At 43.2% G+C, this 25256-nt stretch overlaps 1 protein-coding gene across 3 annotated transcripts in view; it reads left to right on the top strand.

Moving 5' to 3' along the window:
• Positions 1-25256, top strand: part of kdm4b (lysine (K)-specific demethylase 4B) — a 555684-nt gene that overhangs the window by 490196 nt on the left and 40232 nt on the right. The window lies entirely within an intron of this gene.

Genomic DNA, 25256 nt, shown 5'->3' with positions numbered 1-25256 from the left:
TATTTATTTTTGTGTGTTTTGCTGCACATGTTTCCTGTGGGAATGAATGGCTATCATTAAAGTAGGGACTTTTCAATTCTCTTTCTTCCCCAAGCCCCAAAACCCCTTAATCCAAGAACGTCTCAGGTATGAGACTGGTCTGTGCTGATCCCATTGAGGGCGGCAGTGGTAGAAGCAGTACAATCGGTCTTGGTGTCCCTAGCAGAGGGCCATAATCAGCAGGATTCCTGCTCCTGATCACCATCCAGTGAACCCTGCTAGTAAGCGGTGGCTTTGGAAATGTGGCTCTGCTGTGATGCCCCCCAAGGTTAAATAACCTAACTGGATTGGCTGATACATGTACAATATCAACTTGGCCCAATGCTTTTGGAAAGAAAAATGATTTTTTTTTAAGTGTTGCTTCTTGAGTTTAGTGAGGAGCTACTTCCTCTTTTGTATAAAACTACAACTGTGTGTTGCTTTACAGCCAAAAGGCTGTGTGTGAGCAATACAACTGGGTCCATTACTAACAGTACATCACTGGTTCTGGTCCTGATCAGGTGCTGATATATTTCTGTCCTCGACACTATTAATAATGAATGCTCCTGCTAATACACATTGGCCAGAACTTCTACAAAGCATCCTTGCTACACAAATTCAGTGCCCCCCCCCGCCCTTCCCCAGGTCTGCCAATTGGTAAAACTTGGAAAACCAGGCCAGTGTTGATATGTGCCGGCGTTCTCAGCCCAGTGTCGATGTTTGCCAGGGCTCCTAGACCTTTGCCGGGGTTCCCAGCCCAGTGTCGATGTTTGCCGGGGTTCCCAGTAATGTGCCGGTTTGCTGGAATTTCCAGGGGCATGTCGATGTTTGCCGGGTTCCCAAATGTTTGTTGATATTTGCTGGGGTTCCCTGCTGTGTGTCAAGGTTCCCAGGCCGGTGTCGCTATATGCCGGGGTTCCCAGCCGTGTGTCGATATTTGTCGGGATTCCCAGCTGTGTGCTGATGTTTGCAGGAATTTCCAGGAATGTGCCAATGTTTGCTGGGTTCCCGGACTGTGTCAATATTTGCCGGGGTTCCCGGACGTGTGTCAATATTTGCTGGGGTTCCCGGACATGAGTCGATGTTTGCCGGGGTTCCCGGACATGTGTCGATGTTTGCTGGGTTCCCAGACGTGTGTCGATGTTTGCCGGGGTTCCCGGACATGTGTCAATGTTTGCCGGGGTTCCCAGGTGTTTGTGTCGATGTTTGCCGAGGTTCCCAGACATGTGTCGATGTTTGCCGGGGGGTTCCCAGACATGTGTCGATGTTTGCCGAGGTTCCCGGGCGTGTGTCAATGTTTGCCGGGGTTCCCAGGTGTTTGTGTCGATGTTTGCCGAGGTTCCCAGACATGTGTCGATGTTTGCCGGGGGGTTCCCAGACGTGTGTCGATGTTTGCCGAGGTTCCCGGGCGTGTGTCGATGTTTGCCGGGGTTCCTGGGGACGTGTGTCGATGTTTGCCGGGGTTCCCGGACGTGTGTCAATATTTGCTGGGGTTCCCGGACATGAGTCGATGTTTGCCGGGGTTCCCGGACATGTGTCGATGTTTGCTGGGTTCCCAGACGTGTGTCGATGTTTGCCGGGGTTCCCGGACATGTGTCAATGTTTGCCGGGGTTCCCAGGTGTTTGTGTCGATGTTTGCCGAGGTTCCCAGACATGTGTCGATGTTTGCTGGGTTCCCAGACGTGTGTCGATGTTTGCCGGGGTTCCCGGACATGTGTCAATGTTTGCCGGGGTTTTCAGGTGTTTGTGTCGATGTTTGCCGAGGTTCCCAGACATGTGTCGATGTTTGCCGGGGGGTTCCCAGACGTGTGTCGATGTTTGCCGAGGTTCCCGGGCGTGTGTCGATGTTTGCCGGGGTTCCTGGGGACGTGTGTCGATGTTTGCCGGGGTTCCCGGACGTGTGTCGATGTTTGCCGGGGTTCCTGGGGACGTGTGTCGATGTTTGCTGGGGTTCCCAGCCGTGTGTCGATGTTTGGCGGGGTTCCTGGACGTGTGTCGATGTTTGCCGGGGTTCCTGAGGACGTGTGTCGATGTTTGCTGGGGTTCCCAGACGTGTGTCGATGTTTGCCGGGGTTCCTGGACGTGTGTCGATGTTTGCTGGGGTTCCCAGCCGTGTGTCGATGTTTGGCGGGGTTCCTGGGGACGTGTGTCGATGTTTGCCGGAGTTCCCAGATGCGTATTGATATTTTCTAGGGTTCCCAGCCATGTGTCGATATTTGTAAAATGTGAATATTTGCAGTGGAAATTGGAGGAGTAGTATCCCCTGGGAGTGTGTTATTATTTGCAAGAAGTCCTGCACAGAGAAGCTTGAAAATCTCTGCTATATATTTGCATTGTATAAACAACTCAACACTCCACTGACAACTTTGATTTGAATGTGGATTTTTTTATGAGCATTAAATTGTACTTTTGCCCTGATAGTACTTAAAATTTGGGTATTGCGTAAAAAACAGTAAATTCTTTGAATCTGGTGCATACTGACCCATTCTTTGTTTCATTTTTTTCTACATAGGGTAAGCAATTCAATATGTAAAAGTGAACAACTTTGTTTAGAGTAACTTTGTCTCTGTATGTTTTCGTTTTCTTTGGGAATTATTTTGTATGAAAAATGCTTTTTTCAGTTATCTTCTTTGCATATGTAAATGATATAAATTTTCAGATTTTGATTTTAGTGGGTCGTGTGTTCAGACTGATAACATGCAATATGAATTTCAGTGAAACCCATTTTGTCTCCCATGGCTCATTGAGTTTATCTCGTGATTAGCTTAAACCATAAAGACCAAGTCCCAGGTTCAATACCCAGGTTTCACAGAGTGTGTTGATCTTCAGTCGTGGGGGGAACTACAATCACTTTCTGTGCTCTGCTTGAGAAAGAAAAAAAAAAGCCCAAGCATAGATCTCACTCCCAATCTATATTCAGCAACCCTGGCTGGGACTGGGCAGGTATGGTTGTCAAGTGAGGGCACGATCAAGCTCGGCTGCGACGTGATCAAACACCCAGCTAACGATATGGATCAAAGCGCTCAGATGCCTATGGCCACGTGGAGGTGGTGGAGGAGTGCAACTTATGCTTATGGAAACAGAAAAGGAGTCAATGTCTTCAAGAGGCGAGGAAAACATTTGCCAAAAAAAGCAAATGCCGGATCCCTGCTTAATGTACATAGTTTGTTGCACTTTAAGGTCAATATTCTCAATCAATTTGGCAAAACGTGGGCACTTCAGATTCATGCAAAGCGATCAAGTATTACATTTACATAAACAAATTAGCCTCATTGTTATGCACAGTTATATGTGCTCCTGAGACTAACCTTATTTACTAAAGGTGCAGATTACAGAATGAATTTCCTATTTAATAGTCATTCAAAATCCATTTGGCCCATGTTTCTGTGGCAACCGTCGATTAGGGCCCCTCCATTTTCTGCCTGTAAATTTGCTTCCAATTCACTGTGTAAATATGCAGAGAAATAATGTGGCCTAAATTCCTGCTTTATATACTGTGGAGATTAGGCTTGATACTTTGTCAAATCAATGTCATGGAAACTATTAATTCTTCAATTTCCATATTCAGTCTATGAAGCAGTATTTCCCTGAAGGTTAATTGTTGGAAGTCTGTTGTGGTTTTGAGGCATTGCTGGTGCGATACCTCAATAACATGTCGTTCCCCCTATTGGCAGAACATAATAAATTAACTGAATCAGACCAATATAGCAGTAATGTGATAACCAATGAATTGTTTTCCCTTTGTGAGCGAAAAGTAATTGTTAATATGGTGGATATTTGAATCTTTCTAACTCAAAGTATTATTATCTTGTTGTAATAAGGCAGTGAATTGCCTTTGTCACTGTCCATTTTTATCATGTAATTTGTGCTCAGATTGCAAAACTCGACATTCGAGTCAAAGTTGGAAACCTGACATGAAACGGAGCAAGGCGAATAGAAAATAGAGAAAAAGACATGTGTTAATACAATGGCTATCACATCTCTCCAAAACACTTTACATACAGGGAATTATTTTGAAATGCAGTGGCTGATGTTTTGTAGCTATATAAAGCATTCATTACGTTCACTGCAAGATCCCACAAATTGCAATGAGCCGAATGACCAGACTTGACTGCTCTCTTGATCAGCCTCCCATCCTCAAACATCTGTACAATTCAGTTTGTTCAAAACTCTGCTGCCTGTATTCTATCCCACACCAAGTCCGTCCACCCATCACCCATGTCCTTGCCAACCTACATTGGATCTGGGTTCCCCAACGCTGCCAATTTAAAACTCATCCTCATATTTAAATTCCTTCCAGGCCTTGTTCCTCCCTATGTCTGTAATTACCCACCCCCCCATCCTCCACCCCCAATCTCTCCAGAATTCTGTGTTCCTCATCCCTGCCTCCCTTCACCCCATCATTTGGCAGCTGTGTGCCTTCACCTGCCTAGGCCCCACGTTATGAAACTTTCTCCCTAAACTCCTCCACCTCTCCATCTCCCTCTTCAAGACCCTCCTTAAAACCACCTCTTTGACTGACCTTTTGGTCACATCTCTGTGAAGCACCTTTGAACTTTCCAATGTTAACGTCACTGTATAAATGCAAGTTGTTCTGTTTTTTTTGGTGTTGGGTGAGAGAGAAATATTGACCTGGACAACTCCCTTCTCTTTGAATTGTGCCATGGAATCTTTAATGTTCACCTGTACTACCGGAACAGGCAGACAGGACCTCTCTGTAGCTCATCCAAAGGACAGTGCCTCCAAAAATGCAGCGCTCCCTCAATATGTCATTGGAGTGTCAGTGTAATTTGTATGCTCAAGTTCAGTCTTCTGACTCAGTGGCAAGAATGCTGCCAACTAGGCTATACTGCTGCCGAAACCCTCATCCATGCCTTTGTTACCTCTAGACTTGACTATTCCAATACACTCCTGGCCAGCCTCCTTAATTCTACACTCCATAAACTTGAGACCATCCAAAACTGTGCTGCCTGTGTCCTAACTCGTGCTAAGTCCCGTTTACCCAACTCCCCCATTGCTCGCTGACCTACATTGGCTCTCAGTTAAGCAAAGTCTCGCTTCTAAAATTCTCAACCTTGTTGTAAAATCCCTCCATGATCTCTCTCCGCCCGCCCCCCCCCCCCCCAGCCCTACAATCCCCCGAGATATATACGCAACACCAAATCTATCCTCTTGAACATCCCCTATTTTAATCACTCAACCATTGGCAGCCGTACCTTCAGCTGCCTAGGTCCTAAACTCTGGAATTACCTCCCTAAACCTCTCCATCTCTCCACTTCTCTTTCTTCCTTTAAGATGCCCTAACATCTCCTTATATGGCTCGGTGTTAAATTTTGTTGTTTGATAACGCTCCTGTGAAGTGTCTTGGGCTGTTTTACTATGTTAGAGGCGCTATATAAATGTACGTTGGTGTTTATCTAGCATGCATCTGTGGTACACGCTTCAAATTTGTCACACCTGAAGTGTCTCACGTGCACAGTGTATAATTTTAGCACCTGTTTGTATCAAATATTTTCATAGAACAAGCACTTCTCTACTTGAGGCCCAATAGCTATAGTTTTAAAATTCTGTCTCTCTCTCCCTGACCCACTGTGCTTCACTTGTCTCTCCTCCTGCCTCCCTCCACACTTTGCTCAGCCCCCCAACTTGAAATTGGACCATACTGAGCATCGCAGCTGCATTCCAGACCCTAGATTGTCTACGAGAAAAGAGTAAAAAATAGTAAAGTATTAGGTGGGGTCAGACTAAGAGAGAATACAAGAAGGTCTAAGATGGGTTTACAGTGCATGCGTGTAAATGCACAAAGCATGGTAAATAAGGTTGGTGAGCAAATAGCCGCATAGGATTATGGCGATAACTGAGACCTGGCTCAAAAAAGGGCAGGGTTAGGTTTTAAATATTTCTGGATATAAGGGCTAGAAATTCGCATCCTTTGCGCCTCCTGTTAGTGCCTCCGGAGGGGTAGGATTGATCAATTGAAGCAAGTGTCAGTAGGAAAACATTTAGGGAACAGTGATCATAATATCATAATGTTTAGATCGGCTATGGAAAAGGACAAGGAGCAATCTAGAGTAAAAATAGTTGATTGGAGGAAGGCAAATTTCAATGGGTTGAGAACGGATCTGACCCGGGTAAATTGGAATCAAAGATCGGCAGGTTAAACTGCAATCGAACAATGGGCTGCCTTTTTAAAGAGGAGATTTTTTTTTTTTAATCTCAATACTCCTGTGAAGTGCCTTGGGACGTTTCACTACGTTAAAGGCACTATATAAATACAAGTTGTTGTTGTTGTGGTGATGGTTCGGGTACTGTCGAGGTACATTCCCACGAGCAACTAAAGCCAGAGCTCCCTGGATGACGAAAGAGACAGAAAGTAAGATGAAGCAGAAAAAGAGTGCGTATGACAGATGTCAGGATGAAAATACAAGTGATAATCAGGCTGAATATAGAAAGTTCAGAGGGGATGTGAAAAAGAAAATAAGAGTGGCAAAGAGAGAGTATGAGAATAGATTGGTAGCTAGCAAAAGGGAATTCAAAAGTCTTCTGTAGGTATATAAATAATAAATGCGTAGTAAGAGGAGGGCTGGGGCCGATTAGGGACCAAAAAGGAGGCCTACGTATGGAGGCAGAAGGCATGGTGAGGTATTAAATGATACTTTGCATCTGCCTTCACCAAGGAAGAGGATGCTGCCAAGCTCTCAATGAAAGAGGAGGTAGTGGAGATACTGGATGAGAAAAACATTGATAAAGAGGAGATGCTAGAAAAGCTGTCTGTATGTAAAGTCAGTAAGTCACCAGGACCGTATTGGATGCATCCTAGGATGCTGAGGGAAGTTAAGGAGGAAATCACAGAGGTACTGGCCATAATCTTCCAAACCTCCTTAGATAAGGAACTGGTGCCAGAGGACTGGTGAATTGCAAATGTTACACCTTTGTTCAAAGAAGGGTGTAAGGATAAACCCAGAAACTACAGGCCAGTCAGTTTAACCTCTGTAGTGGGAAGCTTTTAGAAATAATAATCAGGGACAACGTTAAGTCGCTTGGACAAGTGTGGATTAATTAAAGAAAGCCAGCATGGATTTGTTAAAGGCAAATCATGATTAACTAACTTGATTGAGTTTTTTGATAAGGTAATAGAGTTGATGAGGGCAATGCGGTTGACATGATGTACATGGACTGCCAAAAGGTGTTTGATAAAGTACCACATAATAGACTTGCCAGCAAAGTTGAAGCCCATGGAATAAAAGGGACATTGGCAGCATAGATATGAAATTGGCTAAGTGACAGGAAACAGAGAGTAGTGGTGAACGGTTGTTTTCCAGCCTGGAGGAAGGTATACCGTGGTGTTCCCCAGGGGTCAGTACTAGGACCACTGCTTTTCTTGATATACATTAATGACTTGGACTTGGGTGTACAGGGCACAATTTCAAAATTGGCAGGTGACACAAAACTGAGAAGTATAGTGAACAGTGAGGAGGATAGTGATAGACTTCAAGAAGACAGACAGGCTGGTGAAATGGGCGCACGTGGCAGATTGGCAGATGAAATGTAACGCAGAAAAATGTGAAGTGATACATTTTGGTACGAAGAACGAGGAGAGGTAATATAAACTGAAGAGTGCATGAACAGAAAGACCAAGGAGGTGTATGTGTACAAATCGTTGAAGATGGCAGCGCAGGTTGAGAAAACAGTTAAAAAAGCATACAGGATCTTGGGCTTCATAAATAGCGGCATAGAGTACTGAAGCAAGGAAGTTATGATGCACCTTTATAAAATACTGGTTTGGCCTCAACCTGGAGTATTGTGTCCAATTCTGGGCACAGTATTTTAGGAAAGATATGAAGGTCTTAGAGAAGGTACAGAAAAGATTTACGAGAATGGTTCCAGGGATCATAGAATCATAGAAATTTACAGCACGGAAGGAGGCCATTTCGGCCCATCTTATCCGCGCCGGCCGACCAAGAGCTATCCAGCCTAATCCCACTTCCCAGCTCTTGGTCCGCAGCCCTGTAGGTTACGGCACTTTGAGAGAACATCCAAGTATCTTTTAAATGTGGTGAGGGTTTCTGCCTCTACCACCCTTTCAGGCATTGAGTTCCAGATCCCCACCATTCTCTGGGTGAAGAAATTTTTCCTCGTATCTCTTCCAAACCTCCCCCAATTACTTTAAATCTATGCCCCCTGGTTGTTGACCTCTCTGCCAAGGTCCTTCCCATCCACTCTATCCAGGCCCCTCATTTTATACACCTCAATCAGGTCTCTCCTTAGCCTCCTTTGTTCCAAAGAACAGACCCAGCATCTCCAATCTTTCCTCACAGCCAAAGTTTTCCATTCCGGGCAACATTCTTGTAAATCCCCTCTGCACCCTTTCCAGTACAATCACATCTTTCCTGTAATATGGTGACCAGAACTGCATGCAGTACTCCAGCTGTGGCCTGACTAGTGTTTTATGCAGTTCAAGCATAACTTCCTTGCTCTTGTATTCCATGCCTCGACTTATAAAGGCAAGTATTCCATATGCCTTCTTAACCACCTTATCTACCTGGCCTGCTACCTTCAGGGATCTGTGGACCTGCACTCCAAGGTCCCTTTGTTCCTATACACTTTTCAGTGTCGTACCATTTAATGTGTATTCCCTTGCCTTGTTAGACCTCTCCAAATGCATTACCTCACACTTACCCGGATTGAATTCGATTTGCTACTGTTCTGCCCACCTGACCAGTTGATTGATATCTTCCTGCAGTCTGCGACTTTCTTCTTCATTATCAACCACACAACCTATTTTAGGATCATCTGCAAACTTCTTAAGCATACCCCCAACATTTAAGTCCAAGTCATTGCGGAACCCCACTGGATACAGCCTTCCAGTCACAACCATTACCCTTTGCCTCCTGCCTCCGAGCCAATTTTGGATCCAACTTGCCACTTTGCCCTGGATCCCTTACACTTTTATTTTTATGACCAGTCTGCCATGTGGGACCTTATCAAAAGCTTCGTTAAAATCCATGTACACTATATCATATGCACTGCTCTCATCGACCCTCCTCGTTACCTCCTCGAAAAATTCAATCAAGTTAGTCAGGCACAACCTTCCCTTGACAAATCCATGCTGACTGTCCTTGATTAATCCATGTCTTTCCAAATTAAGATTTATCCTGTCCCTCAGGATTTTTTCCAATAATTTTCCCACTATCGAAATTAGGCTGACTGGCCTGCAATTATTCGGTCTATCCCTTTCTCCCTTTTTAAACAAAGGTACAACATTAGCAGTCCTCTGGCACCACACCTGTAGCCAGAGAGGATTGGAAAGTGATGGTCAGAGCCTCTGTTATTTCCTCTTTTGCTTCTCTTAACAGCCTGGGATACATTTCATCCGGGCCTGGGAATTTATCCACTTTCAAGGCTGCTAAGCCCCTTAATACATTCTCTCTCACGATATTTATCTCGTCTAATAGTCACACTCCTCCTCCCTCATTGCAAAGTCTGCATCGTCGCTCTCTTTTGTGAAAACGGATGCAAAGTATTCATTAAGACTCCTATCCACGTCTCCCACCTTCACACACAGATTTCCTTCATGGTCTTTAAAAGGCCCCACTCTTTCCTTAGTTATCCTCTTGCTCTTAAATGATGAAGGACTTCAGTTATGTGGATAGACTAGAGAAGCTGGAGTTGTTCTCCTTGGAGCAAAGAAGGTTTATAGGAGATTTAATAGAGGTGTTCAAAATCATGAGGGATCTAGACAGAGTAGATAGAGAGAAACTGTTCCCATTGGCGGAAGGGTCGAGAACCAGAGGGCACAGATTTAAGGTGATTGTCAAAAGAACCAAAGGCAACGTGGGGGAAAACTTTTTTTACGCAGCGAGTGGTTAGGATCTGGAATAAACTGCCTGAAATGGTGGTGGAGCCAGACTCAATCCTCTCTTTCAAAAGTGAATTTTGATAAGTACCTGAAGAAAAATTATTTGCAGGGCTACGGGGAAACATAGAAACATAGAAAATAGGTGCAGGAGTAGGCCATTCGGCCCTTCGTGCCTGCACCGCCATTCAATAAGATCATGGCTGATCATTCCCTCAGTACCCCTTTCCTGTTTTCTCTCCATACCCCCTGATCCCCTTAGCCGTAAGGGCCATATCTAACTCCCTCTTGAATATATCCAATAAATTGGCATCAACAACTCACTCCGGCAGGGAAGTCCACAGGTTAACAACTCTCTGAGTAAAGAAGTTTCTCCTCATCTCAGTCCTAAATGGCCCCTCCCTTATCCTAAGACTATGCCCCCTGGTTCTGGACTTCCCCAACATCGGGAACATTCTTCCCGCATCTAACCTGTCCAGTCCCGTCAGAATCTTATATGTTTCTATGAGATCCCCTCTCATCCTTCTAAACTCCAGTGAATAAAGGCCCAGTTGATCCAGTCTCTCCTCATATGACAGTCGAGCCATCCCTGGAATCAGTCTGGTGAACCTTCGCTGCACTCCCTCAATAGATTAGGAGACCAAAACTGAACACAATATTCCAGGTGAGGCCTCACTAACGCCTTGTACAACTGCAGTAAGACCTCCCTGCTCCTATACTCAAATCCCCTAGTTATGAAGGCCAATATACCATTTGCCGCCTTCACCGCTTACTGTACCTGCATGCCAACTTTCAATGACTGATGAACCATGACACCCAGGTCTCGTTGCACCTCCCCTTTTCCTAATCTGCCGCCATTCAGATAAGATTCTGCCTTTTTGCCCCCAAAATGGATAACCTCACATTTATCCACATTATACTGCTTCAGCCATGCATTTGCCCACTCACCGAACCTGTCCAAGTCACCCTGTAGCCTCTTAGCATCCTCCTCACAGCTCACACCGCCACCCAGTTTAGTGTCATCTGCAAACTTGGAGATATTGCACTCAATTCCTTCATCCAAATCGTTAATGTATATTGTAAAGAGCTGGGGTCCCAGCACTGAGCCCTGCAGCACTCCACTAGTTACTGCCTGCCATTATGAAAAGGACCCGTTTATCCCGACTCTCTGCTTCCTACTGCCAACCAGTTCTCTATCCTCGTCAGCACATTTCCCCCAATACCAAGCGCTTTGATTTTGCACAACAATTTCTTGTGCGGGACCTTGTCAAAAGCTTTTTGAAAGTCCAAATACACCACATCCACTGGTTCTCCCTTGTCCACTCTGCTAGTTACATCCTCAAAAATTTCCAGAAGATTTGTCGAGCATGATTTCCCTTTCATAAATCCATGCTGACTGGGACCGATCCTGTCACTGCTTTCCAAATGCGCTGCTATTTCATCCTTAATGATTGATTCCAACATTTTCCCCACTACTGATGTCAGGCTAACCGGTCTATAATTACCCGTTTTCTCTCTCCCTCCCTTTTTAAAAAGTGGTGTTACATTAGCTACGCTCCAGTCCATAGGAACTGATCCAGAGTCGATAGACTGTTGAAAAATGATCACCAATGCATCCACTATTTCTAGGGCCACCTCTTTAAGTACTCTGGGATGCAGACTATCAGGCCCCGGGGATTTATTGGCCTTCAGTCCCATCAATTTCCCCAACACAATTTCCCGCCTAATAAGGATATCCTTCAGTTCCTCCTTCTCACTAGACCCACTGTCCCCTAGTACATTCAGAAGGTTATTTGTGTCTTCCTTCGTGAAGACAGAATCGCAGTATTTGTTCAATTGGTCTACCATTTCTTTGTTTCCCCATTATAAATTCACCTGAATCCGACTGCAAGGGACCTACGTTTGTCTTCACTATTCTTTTTCTCTTCACATATTTATAGAAACTTTTGCAGTCAGTTTTTATGTTCCCTGCAAGCTTCCTCTCGTACTCTATTTTCCCCCTTTTAATTAAACCCTTAGTCCTCCTCTGAATTCTAAATTTCTCCCAGTCCTCAGGCTTGTTGCTTTTTCTAGCCAATTTATATCCCTCTTCCTTGGTTTTAACACTACCCTTCATTTCCCTTGTTAGCCACGGTTGAGCCACATTCCCCGTTTTATTTTTACTCCAGACAGGGATGTACAATTGCTGAAGTTCATCCATGTGATCTTTAAATGTTTAAAGGGCAGGGTATGGGACTGGCTGAAGTGCTCTTCAGACCTAGGACAGATGAGGAAAGTATCCTCTCCCTGATGGTCAAAGCAGTTAGCAGGGTTACAACGATGGCCTTGAGTATCAATTTGGTCCATGCAATAATAAATGATCGTCTCCCCCTCACTGTTGTGAAAGATCTTAAATGATTCTGGAGGTCAAAATCTAGTTTATATTGGTTATGGGTTTAGAACATGCGATTATTCAGATCCACCAAAATGTTGCAGAAAAGTCAAAGAAATGAGGCATGTAGGACTGGACATGTTGCACGCATAAACACTAAAGAGAGTTGCTGTTTTAAGTTGGGATGAGGTGCATTGACAGAGCAGCTTTGACATATCTGATCATTGCTGTCCCTGAATCATTACCTGATTCTGATACGAGCTGCAAGAGGGAATTAAGCCCACAAATGAGCTATTAAGTCCATTTTATAAAAAAAATACCTTGAAGGTTTTACTTCACTAAAGTTTCACTTTTAAAACAAAACGTGATGCCTGGTTGCACAGTGAGCATGGTATTTCAGTATTGCACCATGCCATATCACCAGCAATAGTTCCCCACATGGTAAGTGGCATATCCCACTGTACATGATGGCAGATACAGGGATCAAACCTGACTCTTCCTCCACTCCTTCCTCTGGAAGAGAGAAAATCAGATGCATATGTGTAACCCCAGGCTCCTATGTATATTCTGGTTGCATTTTTCAGAGCAGTACTCAATCTTGGGAGGAAATTGCATGTCGTGCTTGAACTAGGGATATCTAATAATGGGTGAGGAGGAAGGAGAGAGACATGAAATTAACTTCAAAAATGGAGAAAAACATGAAATGAAATTGCCTGTAGGTTTAGAATCTATATATTCTGTTTAAGAACAAAGGTTTTATTTTGAAGAGTCTATTTGATTCGTAAATTTGACCAAAATTGATTGTCAGATGTGATTATTAGCCAAATGTAATTATTGCTTTGATTGCTAGCTAATTTGCATAATGAGCGATCTGTCAAGATACATCTGTGAATCCTTCAGAAGTTACCTACTGTCAATTAGTAACATTCTGCCTGGTAGACTCTGCATTAGATGGGAATCTGGTGTGCCACCATGGCATCTGTTGTCTTAAAATTAGTTTCTCTCAATGTCTAATTTTATATAAGTTCTACTAGTTTTGCTAATTATAAAATTGGTGGAAAATAAATTCACAAGCATGCTGCCTCCTAAACATCTGGAGTTGTAGGTGGCCACGGGAGCTGATTGTTTGAATCTGCAAGACTTATCGCTCTCCGTCTTTAAATAAAAATAATAATAATTACATAGAAATTACAATATGGAAATAGGCCATTCAGCCCACATGTCCATGTTGATGCTTAGCCTCCACACGAACAGACGTCCTCATGCCATATGCCAGCCCTGTTTACAGTTTGCAGCCTCAAGGCTCCATCTTTACTGGTGTTGAGCACAGTGTTGTTGCCTGTTCCCACAGACTTGCTTGATGCTGGTCCGGATTGAAAATGTACTGTGCAGTGTTTGCTGTGTTGCAATGCAGTTACAGTTTACGCTTGTGAAGAGGTCTAATACCGGCTTGTGCTTTTGAAAGCTGCATTAGAGACAGTGGATAATGTGCATCCCTCTATTGGATGATACTGGACCACCTTCCATGCTCCTGTACGCCAAATACATTCTCAAAAGTAGGCGCTTGACCCTGCACCTGCCCGAGTTCCTGTTTGTGCCTCTTTTAATGCTGATTCTCTCACCATCTGGAAAACCTTTCACGGTGCATATACCATTGGAAAAAAACTTTCCCCACAAGTAGAGTATGTAGCACACTTTCATTTCTACCTGGTTTGTCACTCCACTTTCGCTGTTAAAATACACCTTGGAGGAGCAGGAAAAATATGTCCGCCCATATGGACCCAATTTTGGCCATGACTTCCAATTTTTTTGGAGTAAGTTGGTTTTTCTGGTGTAAGTTTAAAAAAGCTCAATTTCCCCCAATAAACTTGCTCACGAGTAACTCAGTAAGGTACGACTTTTTTTAGTTGATTTTCTTTTTCAAAAGGGGATGTTCCCAGCCACTTACGCCAGTTTTGGCCATTTATGCCACTTTGGCCAGCTAAAACTTACTCCAAATCGACTTAGGTCAGCTTATGTGGCCAGCTCTGAAAAGCATTGCAGGCAGTTAAGAATTCGGCGCAGGTTAGTACATTTAAAGCACCACAATTCCGAGCTTCACACCATTTATTCTGATCTATCTTTCTTGGGTCCAAAGTGGATAATCTCAGCCAGGGGAAACAACCTTTCAACATCTATTTAATCAACTTAGCGCTTAGTTTTTTAATTCATTACTTGATCTAGTTTAAGTTATAGGTAGATTATATGAAATATTTAAATATGTAACATGAACCACTACAAGTATTGAAGCCAAAAAACACAACCTCCTTCCCCTCTCTGCACCGAATACCCACTTACCAAATTCCCAACTTTTGCACTCCGTTTCTGACAATTCTGAGCGACCCTGAATAAATACTGCAGGATATTCCCCACTCACCAGGTGAACATTGCGGCGTCCCTTCGGGCAGGGATAGGGTGCGCCGAACATCGGGGCGTCCCTTTGGCCAGGGATAGGGGCTGCAAGCATCGGGTCCTGCTCACAGCCTGCAGGACACGCTGGGAGGGCGAGGAGCATGCGCGCAGACTCCACTGCGCATGCGGACAGCTGCTGGCAGTGTTTTCTGCGCTGGGCTGTTGCTCCGCACCCACCCCCCCCGCACTATGTACGCCGCGCTAGGGTACGGGAGACTTGGCAGTGCGGGCAGGATGGGCCACTTTTTTTCAACGCCGTTTCCAGCGCGCAAAGTCGCCCCATTTAGGGTAAGTGCGTCGAAAAAAGGGATTGGGGAAAATTGGGTCCAAAGTACCCAATAATGTGCAGGGGGTACTGTCTCTTTCTCCTCTTTGGTAGTTCTGAGCGATTAAACCTGGGCACTCTGCAACACATCATAACATAAGAAATAGGAGCAGGAGTAGGACATACTGCCCCTCGAGCCTGCTCCGCCTTTCAATAAAATCATGGCTGAAATTTTACATCAACTTTACTTTCCTGCCCTATTCCCATATCCCTTGATTCCCTTGGATTCCAAAAATCTATCGATCTCAGTCTTGAATATATGCAGCAACTGAGCATCCACAGCCCTCTGGGGTACAGCATTCCAAAGATTCACAACCCCTTTGAGTGAAGAAATTTCTCCTGAAGTCAGTCCTCAATGGCCGACCTTTGATCCTGAGACAATGCCCCTAGTTTTCGACTCTCCAGCCAGGGGAAACAGCCTCTCAGTATCTACCCTGTTAAGCTATTAAGAATTTTATATGTTTCAATGCGATCACCTCTCATTCTTCTGAACTCCAGAGAATATAGGCCCATTCTACTCGATCTCTCCTCATAGGACAATCTCTCTCATCCCAGGAATCAATCTAGTGAACCTTTGTTGCACCCCTCTAAGGCAAGTATATCCTTCCTTGGGTAAGGAGACCAAAATTGTACACCGTACCTCAGGTGTGGTCTCACCAAGGCCCTATATAATTGCAGCAAGACTTCCTTACTCTTATACTACAACCCCCTTGCAATAAAGGCTAACATACCATTTGCCTTTCTAATTGTCTGCTGTATCTGCATGTTAACTTTCTCTGATTTGTGTACAAGGATACCCAAATCCCTCTGAATCACAACATTTACTAGTCTCTCACCTTTTAAAACAATATTCTGCTTTTCCATTCTTCCTATCAAAGTGGATAATTTTACACTTCCCCACAGTATACTCCATCTGCCACCACCTTGCCCTTTGCAGTCTCTGTGTCCTCACAGTTTACTTTCCCACCTAACTTTATATATTCAGCAAACTTGGATGTATTACGCTCGGTCCCCTCATCTAAGTCATTGATGTAGATTGTAAATAGCCGAGGCCCAAGAACTGATCCTTGCGACACTCCACTAGTTACACCTTGCCATCCTGAAAATGACCTGTTTATTCCTGCTCTCTATTTTGTCTATCATCCAATCTTCAATCCATGCTAATATATTGCCCCCAATCCCATCAGTCCTAATCTTGTGTAACAACCTATTGTGTGACACCTTATCAAATGACTTCTGAAAATCCAAATATACTACATCCACTGGTCTCTCCCTTATCTCATCATCATCATAGGCAGTCCCTTGGAATCGAGGAAGACTTGTTTCCACTCTAAAAATGAATTCTTAGGTGGTTGAACAGTCCAATACGAGAACCATAGACTCTGTCACAGGTAGGACAGACAGTCGTTGAAGGAAAGGCTGGGTGGGACTGGTTTGCCGCACGCTCCTTCTGCTGCCTGCGCTTGGTCGCTGCATGCTCTTGGTGACGAGACTCGAGGTGCTCAGCGCCCTCCCGGATGCACTTCCTTCACTTAGGGCGGTCTTTGGCCAGGGACTCCCAGGTGTCGGTGGGGATGTTGCATTTTATCAAGGAGACTTTGAGGGTATCCTTGAAACGTTTCCTCTGAGCACGTTTGGCTCATTTGCTGTGAAGGAGTTCCGAGTAGAGTGCTTGCTTTGGGAGTCTTGTGTCAAGCATGCGAACAATGTGGCCTGCCCAGCGGAGCTAGTCGAGCGTGGTCAGTGCTTCAAATCTGGGCCTTGCTAGTTGCACCCTAAAAAACTCTTAATAGATTTGTCAAACATGGTTTCTCTTTCATAAAACTGTGATGACTCTGCCTAATCATATTGTGATTTTCCAAGTGCCCTGTTGCCACGTTCTTAATAATAGATTCTAATATTTTCTCTACTACTGATGTCAGGTTAACTGGCATACATTTCCCTGTTTTCTCTCTCTTTCTTAAACTGCGGGGTTACATTTGCTACCTTCCAATCCACAGGAATTGTCCTAGAATCTAGGGAATTCTAGATCATCAAAACCAATGCATCCACTTTCTCTGCAGCCACCTCTTTTTAAAAACCAAGGATGTAGGCTGTCGGGTCCAGGAGATTTGTTGGCTTTTACTCTTACTCCTTTTTCTTTACTAATATTAATTACTTTATTCCTCGCTCTCATTGGACCATTGGTTCCCTACAATTTCTGGCATGTTTTTTGTGTCTTTTACTGTGAAGACAGACACAAAATATTAATTTAATGTCTCTGCCATTTCCTTATTCCCCATTATAATTTCTCCTGTCGCTGCCTGTTAGACCCACATTTACTTTCGCTAATCTCTTCCTTTTTACATACTTGGCTCAAGAAATCTATTTTTATATTTCTCTGTAGTTTACTCTCATACTCGATTTTCTCCTCTATCGCTTTCTTGGTCATCCTTTGCTGATTTTTTTAAAACCCTCTCAATCCTCAGGCTTTTACTATTTTTGACAACGTTGTAAGCCTCTTTTAATCTAATACTATTCTTAACTTCTCTAGTAAGCCACAGTTGTTTCATTTTCCCAGTGGAGTTTTTATTCCTCTAGGGAATGTATATTCGATGAGATTTATGAATTATTTATTTAAATGTTTGCCATTGTTTATCTATCATCATATCTTTTAATCTAATTTCCTAATCTACCTCAGCCCAGTTACCTCTCAAACTTCCGTAATAGCTTTGTTTAAACCTAATATGAAATTCTATCATATTGGGCCAGAATTTCCGACGTCCCGGGACCGTACGAAGTTTCTACGGACCCAGGAAGGCATCAGAAAAGCTGGTTTTCAGCGCGCAATGCACATGGAGCTTGACAGATGATCTGCATCTCAGGAGCGAGGACATTTTTACGTGGAAGTTTGGGCTATTTACCCATATCATACACAGCAAATGTCCTCAAAACTCTTGCGCCTGAAAAAGCAGGTGCATAACCTACTTTTACAGGCGTAAGAGTTTAAAAACAGAGAAAACACATGATTAAAATAAAAATGAAAAAAAAACACATTTATGTTAAAAACCCTGCCCACTCAGATTATGGGGCATTGGCACCAGTATTGGGGAAAGAGGGAGCTATTCCATTGGGAGGGACGCCACTGTTAAACCCTCTGTCCCTTCCTGACACAATTTGCTTTATTTTACCCAAATCGCTACTCTGCTCTACAGACTTGACTTTTCTCTTCAGACTTACAGATTTACCCTTGCCTGAATCCTCCCTCCCTCTTATTAGTTTAAACCCTAACCCTAACTTTTTTTAAAAATCGGAAAATGTTTTTTCTTTAAAAAACACGTGTAACTTTTTTAATAGTTTATTGTGTGAGGTGTTTTTTTAAATGTTTTATGTATTTTTGGTGAGTTTAGGGATTTTTTTCATTCATTGTAATAGGAGTTTCGTAACTTACGAAACTCCTATTACAATGAATGAGAAAATACTTACCTGTGATTGGGTGTCCAGGCACACGCGACTCCTGCGGACGTCCCGATGTGCACGCGCTGCGCGTCGCAGGGAGAGAAGGCCTGTGGATCGGGAGTTCCAGCGAGCGCAGCAGTTTCAGGTAAGTGCGCATTTTATTTCTATTCTTTATTAACTTGCCCGTGGGAAGTCCTCCTTGGAATTTCTGCCCGAATATGATCACTCTTCCCAGAGGATCCTTTATCATAAGATTACTAATTAACCCTGTCTCATTACACAATATTAGATCTAAAATAGTCAGTTCCGTAGTTGGTTTCTTGACAGATTGTTCTAGAAAACTGTCTCGAAAGCATTCCATGAACTAGTCCTCCAAGCTACTTTTGCCGATTTGGTTTACCCAGTCTCTTTGAAGATTAAAGTCATCCAGGATTATTGCAATACCCTTGTTACATGCTCCTCTAACTTGCTGATTTATATTCTGTCAAACACCTTGATTATAATTTGGTGACTTAGAAACTACTCCCACCAGTGTTTTCTGCCCCGTGTTACTTCTTAGCACCATCCATACTGATTCTACATCCTGATTTTCTGGCTGATTGTTTTTCACTACTGCCTTTATCTCATCCTTTATTATCACAGCTACCCCAACTCCTTTTCCATTTTGCCTAACTTTTCTAAAAGTCAAGTACCCTGAAATATTTATTTCCCAACTTTGGTCACCGTGCAACCACGTCTCAGTAGTGGCTACTAGATTAAATCCATGTGTCTCAATTTGTACCATTAATTAATCTATCTTGTTACAAATGCTTGCATTCTTATATAGCACTGTTTACTTTGACCTTTTTGCTATTTTTCCCTGATGTGGCCTTAGTCGCTAATCTCTTATTACCACTGTTAAACCCTCTGACCCTTCCTGACACAATTTGCTTTATTTTACCCAAATCGCTACTCTGCTCTACATACTTGACTTTTCTCTTCAGACTTACAGATTTACCCTTATCTGAATCCTCCCTCCCTCTTATTAGTTTAAAGCACTATCTTCCACCCTAGTTATTCGGTTTGCCAAGACACTGATTCCAGCCAGGTTTAAGTGGAGTCCATCCCAATGGAATAGCTCCCTCTTTCCCCAGTACTAATGCCAATGTCCCTGAATTGAAAACCCTGCCTCCCACACCACTCTTTCAGCCACGCATTTAAACCTCTAATCTGTTTGTCCCGATGCCAGTTTTAGTGTGGCTCCGGTAGTAATCCATAGATTATTACCTTTGAGGTTCTGCTTTTTAATTTTTTACCATAGCTCCCTCAACTCCCTCAGCAGAACCTCGCTCCTAGTTCTACCTATGTCGCTGGTTCCTACATGAACCACAACAACGGGATCCTTCCCCGCTTCTACTCCAAATTCTTCTTTAGTTGTCAGGAAATGCCTTTAACCCTTATTTTTAGTTTTTTTTTAAACTAATTGGTTTCTAGTTTACGCCACTATTTATATTTTATTTATAATTACCTTTAGTCTATTTTAAAGGATTTTTTTACACACTTACATGCACCAAGCGCTAAAATACCAACAAAATGTTTTAATACTTATTGCCTCAAGCTTACACAAACCACTACAAGTGTTGAAGGCAAAACGAAGCACCTCCTTTCCTACTGCACCGAATATTTTGGAGCTGAACTCCCTATGCTCTTCTACGTGATTTTTTGTTGGAATCTATGCTTCAGCAAAATAAGTCACTCCTCTAATGATTTAACATATTATTACTCTGCTGAATAAATTGGAAATTCATACTGTTGGCATAAATGTAATGATCAGTTCTTTTTAAGGGTTAAATTAGAAAGTTTGCATTGATGTTAGCACAATTACTTCTTATAGCTGAGAGAGTCTGGTAATATTTGTTCTGTTTTCTAACCTGAGTACAGATTATGTGTTAAGTTTTTAAAAATATTTGTTGTGATCCTGTGAGAAGACCCAATATCTAACTGCCATTTGGGAGACAATGGCCCTGATTTTAACTTCTAATGGATTCCCCACTCAGGCATGAGTTAAAATTAGATTCGGGTCTCACTGATGCCATTGGGCTGCGATGTGCATATGTAAAGAAGGACCCAGTTGGCTCCAGGTGTGTCTTTGCTGCCTGCTTAGGTGAGCAGGTTAAAATTATAAATATTGCGATCCTGGTTGCTTTCGAACAGGTAAGAGCCAGGGTAATTTTAACTGCCCACCCGCCAGGTTTTTGCTGAGGGTTAAAATTGCTTTTATTCTGCTGCAGACAGCTTCGTGCAAAACCATTCTTGTCACTTTTTTGGAATAGTTGAGTGTTGATTGGGTAATAGAAAAACACGTCCCCTACCCCACACACAGAGTTACGATCTTGGCTGGTCTGCAAAGTCTTGAAGCTAGCTTTTTCCACAAGGTAGAAGAGGCAGGAAACTTGGAGAACATGTCACTGATTGATGTATCTCCACATGGCCCATTGCAGAGCAGCTTAGACATTGGTCTAGGTGCAGATTACCTGCTGAACCACTCTCTTGGATGGGAATGCCTCTCAAAGGATGTGTGATATTACTTACAATGTCTCAGCAATAGTTTCTCTCTCAGTAGCTTGTCATGGCATGCTATTGGGGTGCTGTGAAATTATATGGCGGCTAGACCTTTTATGTCTATTTTAAGGAGCTTTACTTGGTTATCTGTGTTAACAATAGCTAAGTAACCAGCTGTACTAGCTCACTTGTATAATGCATTCAGCGTCACAAAAATGAACTTGGGCATTAATTTGGAAGTGTCTCCAACATCAAAATTTAAAGAACTGCACTATCTAGGATAATGCTAATTAATCTATTAGCGATATCTTAAAACGTTTTATTTAGAAACTTAATCTGATTGATTGATTTGGCCTTCAGCCAGCCAGCCAGCCAAAATGTGCCTAGTACAGGATTATCAGCAGACTTCACTGAGTAGATCAACATTCTACACAACTCTGATCTACTGATACAATTACAGTAAGAAAGTCGTAAAATACAGGTGCAGAATAATATAACCTGAACAATCTGTACTTCAGTTCCCTATTGCTAGGAGGAAGTACCTCTGGACACTTGATTTGGTTGGATGTTGGACAAGCCAAGACAAATTTTGACACCTACTTTTCTGAAGGACTTTGCCCATTTAATGTGACCTGGTGGAAGACAACATTTGAACATAACCTCAGTTATACAATCCCGTTTCAAGCTTTGTTGAACATTTACTCTTAACTCAATCTTTCCGAGAACCTTAAAGCCGTGGAACCCTTTTCCCTTTCCCATCTTCCATTCCCCTCTCAAATCTACAGCAGGAGTGTGTAACGATCTTGTCTTTGCAACCAAAAATTAAGTCAATGTTCAAATGAGTTTGTATTGATCCAAAGTTGCTGATGCAGATTTTAGTGTATGCATTTAGGATTTATCCACATCAAGGTAATAACACTCGAACAACCACTTCCAAACTTGCAGGCCTCTCAAATTTGAATCTGTAAATAAAAAATATAAATCAAAATATTGTTTCCTGGACATTGTGAATAGCATTGCTGGGGTTCATGGGCTACATGTGAATCAAGGACTGTAGTTTGAACCCTCCCGATGTACAGGATTTTAACCTTTTTTTTTGATCAGACAGGTGACTGCACATAGAAACCCTTTACCGTGCTTTAAGAGTCTAGAACTATCGCACAGATAAAGTTTATATTTGCCCGAAGTGGAGTGCATACACGGTCCCTGTAGGAACAGACCTTATTTGCTTAAATCCAGAGAGCTTAGAAGCTGAAAGCGGTGATACTGTGAATGATAATGAGGAAATGGCAGACATGTTGAATAACTGCTTTGTGTCAGTACGTACAGTAAAGGAAGAGAATAGCATACCAGAAATCCCAAGGAAACTAATATTGAACCAGGGACAGTGACTCAATAAAATTAATAAAAACATAAGAATTAGGAGCAGGACTAGGTCATTCGGTCCTTTGAGCCTGCTCCGCCATTCAATATCATGGCTGATCTTCTACCTCAACTCCACTTTCCTGCACCATCCACATATCCCTTGACTCCCTAAATATCCAAAAATCTATCTATCTCTGTCTTGAATATACTCAACGACTGAGCATCCACAGCCCTCTGGGGTAGAGAATTGCAAAAATTCACCACCATCTGAGTGAAGAAATGTCTCCTCATCTCAGTCGGAAATGGCCAACCCGTTATTCTGAGACTGTGACCCCTGATTCTAGACTGGAAGTAAAGTGACAGTGATGAAGAAAATAATGGCACGGAAGAGTGACAAGTCTCCAGGGCCAGATGGTTTCTATCCCGGAGTTTTAAAGAAAGTAGGTGAGCAGATGTCCTAACTGTAATCTTCCAAAGTTCTCTCGATTCAGGAACCATTCCTTTAGATTGGAAAATTGCGCCTGTCACTCCACTATTTAAGAATATTTCTGACTGTTATCTGAATTTGTACATTATCCTGTGTTTAATGTGAAATTTTCAGAGGAGATTGAAATTGTCAGGTTAAAATATTCAGTGTTTCATGTTTTTTTTAAACTTAAAGACTGAATTTCAATTAGGAATTTTCACTGAGAAGCTGTTACCAACTAGAACATTACAGCTAATTATTACCCTACAAAACTGACAGACTGAGTATGTTGTGGCTGATCTTGCTCATTTCTGGCTTGATCTTTCTGGAACCAATTTGACATTTCTTTTCCATGCTGTCGTCATAATGATTTTAAAAAGGCTTTTATCAGAGCCCATTCTCGCATGGCGGGGAAAGGGGGGTAGCGGGGGGAGAGGTTCAAGTCCATATGCTCTGGACTTCACTGCTGATGGTTCAAAATTATATATTTTTGCTGATGAGGTGAAACCACTTGAAGTGATCATGCACAGGCTCTGTGCATGCTGTTTGTCTATTTTTAAAGCTGTACAGTTTAAATTCAATCAAATGCAAAGTTTTTAGAAGCTGAGCTTGATAAGTGGCTTGGATCAGCTGATGCAAGAAAATAACTTTTACCCAATGGAGGAATTTATTTGCAAGGCCTGTGTGTAATAGCAGCCATACAGTTTTTATCTAGCCGATCTCGAAAAGAAAGACTTGCATTTATATAGCGCCTTTCATGAACACCAGGCATCCCAAAGTGCTTTACAACCAATTAAGTACTTATTCACGTGTAATCACTGTTGCAATGTAGGAAACGCGGCAGCCAATTTGAGCACAGCAAACTCCCGCAAACAGCACTGTGATAATGACCGGATATTCTGTTTTAGTGATGTTGATTGAGGGCTAAATATTGGCCAGGACACTGGGGATAACTCCCCTGCTTTTCTTCGAAATATTGCCATGTGATCTTTTGCATCCACCTGAGAGCAGATGCGGCCTCAGTTTAACGTCTCCTCCGAATGACGGCATCTTCGACAGTGCAGGACTCCCTCAGAACTGTACTGGAGTGTCAGCCTGGATTTTTGTGCCTAATAGTCTTTGAATTGCGACTTGAACCCACAACCTCAGAGAATTGCTCCTTTTTTAGTGGTTCTTGATGAATGTTACATTCTAATTTCCCAACTGACTCATGTTTTGCATAGATCCTGTACTTTATATTCCAGTTAGTAATGGGGTTGAGTGTGAACATTGATGTGTAGAATTTCCGTCACAGAAACGTGACTTTTATTCCAGTGTGCCTTCCCAAATGAGAGGAGACTCTACACACACTATCTCCAATGTTGCTTCCTGTTGATATGAGAATCTTGTGCTGAGGTGGTCACAGAATATGGCATAAACTTGCTCAAAAAAAACTAATTTTAGCTGGTTAATCTCCAGTATCATTCATGTACAGGTTGAACCTCCCTTCTCCGGGTCTCCCTTATCCGGCACCACCCCTTGTCCGGCACCATTCGCGGCCACCGGGTGGAGCATGCACAGAACGCCGACATGGACAATGTGAAAAGATTAGCAATAAACAAGGAAGTTATCAGCTTAAACACGCTTAAAGGGAGCTATTCAAAAACATCTTAAAAATAAAGAGCACAAGCAGGTTTTCTCTGGAGTTAATTGAATGAGTAGGAGCAGGAAGTAGGCAGGTAATTACAGAGCTTATAGTTCGAGTATATATTATGGTGTACAGTTGGGTGTATCGCTTATCAAGTAAAGCTGAATCTCAAGCAAAATGTCGTGTACTAAAACTAAGGACCAATTATAGTTCTATCGTTCCCTTTGAAAGTCTTTGTTCTGCCTGGGAAATGAGAAGATTGTGGCGCAACAAATTGAACAAGGGAATGACTGGCATTCAAAGATCTCAATGCCGCATTGCCTGCCAGCCCCAGACAGGCCTGACACAGATATCCCCGACCCCGCAATCCACCCCCCCCCCGCCATGATCTCTGCATTGCCAGGCCTGATATCCCCGACCTCGCGATTCATTGCCCCCCCCCCCCCCCCCCACCCCATGATCTCCACGCTACACTGCCAGCCAGGCCAGATGATCCCGACCCCGTGATCCACTGCCCGCACCCCCCCCCCCCCCACAAGATCTCCACCGCACCGCCCCCCCAACCACCCCACCCAACAGAGAACCTATATATTCAAATTTCAGATAACTTTAGACTTGCAAGAATGAAACTAGGAGCTGTTGAGCTGGGGTCTGGCAGGCAACGCGGCACAGAGATTGCAGGCGGGGCGGCGATGGATCGCGCGGTCGGGGACATCAGTACCTGGGCTGGTTGGAGGCTGGCTGTATAGGTTCCCTTAATAACTAGTGGAGCAAAGCTTCTGAGAGATTAAAAGTGTT

The sequence above is a fragment of the Pristiophorus japonicus genome, chromosome 18 (genome assembly GCF_044704955.1).
Source record: "Pristiophorus japonicus isolate sPriJap1 chromosome 18, sPriJap1.hap1, whole genome shotgun sequence".
NCBI lineage: Eukaryota > Metazoa > Chordata > Chondrichthyes > Pristiophoridae > Pristiophorus > Pristiophorus japonicus.
The sequence above is the reverse complement of the archived record's forward strand: the minus strand, read 5'-3'. Positions and strand labels throughout refer to the sequence as shown.